This window comes from Sarcophilus harrisii, chromosome 4 (assembly GCF_902635505.1).
Source record: "Sarcophilus harrisii chromosome 4, mSarHar1.11, whole genome shotgun sequence".
Taxonomy (NCBI): Eukaryota; Metazoa; Chordata; class Mammalia; order Dasyuromorphia; family Dasyuridae; genus Sarcophilus; species Sarcophilus harrisii.
The window spans coordinates 73,014,208-73,018,349 of record NC_045429.1 but is presented as its reverse complement, the minus strand read 5'-3'; positions in this window follow the sequence as shown (position 1 = coordinate 73,018,349).

Genomic DNA, 4,142 nt, shown 5'->3' with positions numbered 1-4,142 from the left:
GTGAAAAGGCTACATTGTGATAGATACTCAGCTCCTACAGTTCTCTCTCTAGTTGTAGATGGTTCTCATCATCACAAGATTGTTGGAACTGGCCTGAATTGTCTCATTGTTGGAAAGAGTCACATCCATCAAAATTGAGCATCATACAATCTTGCTGTTGCTGTGTACAATGAAATCCTGGTTCTGCTCATTTCACTTAGCATCAGTTCATGTACATCTCTCCAAGCCTCTCTAAAGTTATCCTGCTGGTCATTTCTTATAGAACAATAATATTCCATAACATTCATAAACCATAATTTATTCAGCCATTCTCCAACTGATGGGCATCTATTCAGTTTCCAATTTCTTGCCACTACAAAAAGAGCTGCCACAAACAGTTTTGCACATACAGATTCCTTTCCCTCTTTTAAGATCCCAAGAGCTTGTTTTAGAGTGCCAATAACTAAGATAATATTTAAAATGAGAGATTGGATCTATAATTTTATTGGTCCCTCCATTAATGCAGGTTGATACCTCAGCAATTATCTGAAGCATTGAGGCTATCAGTCAGAAAACATTTATTAAGTGCCATCTATATATCAGGCATTATACTAAGCTCTGGGGATACAAAGAAACGCAAAACATACTTTTAGCTCTCAAGGGATTCACAATCTAAAGAGCCAAGGAACAGAGAAGAGGAAGGAATGGGATGGGTTTTTTTTTGGTGTCCTCCTTAAATGGAAGATCTGGGAGGAAATCTCCATGTCTACTTTCTATTCTCTCCAATAAGAAGTAAAGAGGGACCCCAGAAGCAGTGGGAACTGAAAAGCTATGAGTTTTCTACTTGATATGATCTTTTAGGATAACAAAATTCAGATGATGAAGTCCAGAAGAACAACCAGGTGGGAAGAGATGAGATGGCTGCCCTAGTACCTTTCTTAAACAGGATTATCCAGGCCATAAACAATGTGTATCAGAGAGAAGACTTGAATCCACGTTTTCCTGATGTTAAGGCTCAACCTCTATCCATTAGACTTTCTTAATATTTATAAACAACTTAGAAACTATTACTTTTGACATCTTTTTTGACATTTTTTGGTCATTCTGTCATTTTTCACTGCAGATGTAGATATTGGTCCCATAGGATTGAAAACTTTTGTATTTTTCTTTATTTTATAGAGAGCATGATTGTCAATCAAGGTCCTTAGAATCTCAGAAGAATTGAAAATGAAAATCACCTTTCTGCAGCATATTATTAACAGCAGTATAGAAGCAGTGTCAAGGATGTCATCAAACAGATATGTTCAAAAAAGAAGATGGTGTGTTCATATAGCAAGAGAAAGGGATAACTGATGGAAAAATTGCATGTACTATTGGAATCCTCTATATATCAAAAGAATATGAGGACAAATCACAGAACATTGTATGCTCCCTTTAACAAATATATGACAGGACATGGAAAGAAGTAATAGAGAATGTGAAGCCATAGATGAATTTAAATCTGCATCATTGGAAGGAATTCCCATCTAGAGACAACTGAGGTCCTTTCAAAGATTAGAGTATTGGAAGCAATCAAGAACCACTAAAGATTTTTTTCAGTAAGAATATGTCATGGACAGATCTGCATCTTTAAAAGGTCATTTTGGCTGCTTCTGTGAAGAATGGATTAAAGCAGAGAGAGTCTGGGGTGGTGAGAACAGTTAGAAGGCTATTACAATTTTATAGTTGAGTTGTTATGAGTGAAAAGAAGGGAATGATTACAAGAAATGTCATGAATGCAGAATCAGCAAAATGTAGCAACTAATAAGGTGTGTGGGAATGAGTCCAGATTCTGAGTCTTGGTGTGTAAAGGAAAGTGTCCAAGGACAAGTGGATATAAGACCTGATGTGCTGTGGTCCATGGGGTCAGGAAGTTTGGACACAAATGAGCAACCAACAACAGATCATAGAATGTTAGGGCTGGAAAGATTACCTTGGCCAACTCCTTCCTTTTACAGAAAAGGAAACTGAGACCTAAAGAGATGATTGAACTTGCCTCAATGCTCAAGGAAATATAAGGACAGGAAAGGAAAACAGGCCAATCATTTAATAAGGGGGAATGCTAAGAGGTCAATGATCTCATTGTTGGCATGGTACCCACATTATGGTAAGAGACCTAAAAGACCTCCAGAGCACTGGGTAAATCCTTCATGGAGGATTTATGGGTAAATATGGACAAGAATCTCCTTGTGGTAAGGAAGCATTGGTAGACTGTGATTTGTGTTGGTAGAGGGAGAGTTTACATTTATGAACACATGGATTCATCAAAGTATAAAAGTCTTATTATGCAAGTATGACTATAACACTATATTCTAGAGGGTTAGAACAGAAAGAACCAAAATACATGAGTTGTGAATTTGTTTCATGTACTAAATCATTCATCTTTTACTGTACTGGACCTGTGATTCCATTTATATATAGAAATTCCAAGTAAGAAAACTCTGTCAGTACAGACTGACACCTTTCCTGTAACTTATATGATCGTAAAGAGTTGCTAAAACCAAAGCTTCTTAAATTGTGAGTTTGAAACCCCAATCTGGGGTGATGTAACTGAATATGAGGGTCACTAAAAATTTGGCAATAGTAAAAGGTAGCAAATTTCTGCCAAGATTAAATTCTTTATTTTAATAAATAATAAATAAGCACACCCATTTCTTTAGCATGAAAATTTGATTTTGTCTTTAATAAATAGTAAATTATGTATGCCACAGAATTGTTTTAAAAGAAATTTCTTTATGGTGTGTTGTCAGTAAATGTTTGATTTGTTTACCTATGTTATATAACTTCAAATGCAGGGTTGAGGAAAAAGTTATCAGGGATTGAGGGTGGGGGAAGGAAAAGAGAGTAGAAAAAGTTTGAGAAGCCCTAGCTTAGACCACCAAGAGGTTAAGTGATTACCCAGATAGTATGTGTCAGAGACTGGACTTAAATGTTTTCGAACTCCAGGAAGCTACCTCTAAAAGAAACTTAGAGATAATATTGTCTGACTTTTTCATTTTGCTGATGAGACAGAACAATGAAATGACATTTAAAAGCTCGTGCAGCTCATAAATGACAGAGACAGCATTAAGTTTGAATCTTATGGCTTGTTCTTTTTATTATAACTAATTTTCCTATCTGCATTTAAAAATTAGATTCATCAAACATTTAGTAATTGTTTTTTAATTTTTTGTCATCCTAAACTTAACAAGCAAACTTACCAGCAAACATGAGCATTTATATACAAAGAATAGAAAAAGAAGGATTAGGCATAAAACTATACATCCCCATTATGTATGTTTTTAAGTAAATTATTTCTCTCATGTTATTTCCAAAACTATATCTAACTTTACCATTTCCCTTCCAACCACCTTCTAATTTGTGCAAACATAATGGAAAATATAATTATGCAAATTTATGTAAGTCAATGCACCTTTGGGTCTCAGTTTCCTTGTATTAATCAAATGTAGGTATCTTGATCTCTTAATTGTGGATAGCTGACCACACAAAACAGAGACATGTTTTAGCAATCAAGTAACAGTTTTAATCACTTTCAGAGTGAGGAGGACAGTTTGCAGACTGTAAGTTCTCTTTGGCAGGAGACCTCTTCTGTTGAAGGAAGGGTAAAGATTTTATACACAAATCAAAAGGAAGGAGGAAGGTGGATTACTGTACAATCTTTTTTAGGGCCTCAGAGGTTTCCCATGAGAAATCCACAAATCCAGGACAATATGGGTATTCCCTACTCCTGTGAGAACAGTTTCTAAGTGATTGTTTCAAATCATGGCTTATTATGGGGAACAGGACTAGAGTTCTGTAGGAGTAGAAGGTTTTCCAATCTTTGATTCACTTCACTTAACATACACAGGAGAGAGTGTCATGGATTGATTGAACCTTTCAATCTTTGACTCCCAAGTCAGAAGAGGCAGCTCTGAGAAATCTAAATTGTTAGTTTATTCATTCATATCATCTTGATAATTATTAAAATAATAATGATTTTTCCTCACTTATCTATAAAAGGGAGGGAGTCAGGTAAGATAATCTTTCTACTTCTTACATTCCATGATTTATCCTATAATAATACATCTACTGTCTCTATAACTCAGCAAATATTAGTGAAGGCTTACTAGAAATAAAGCATCTAA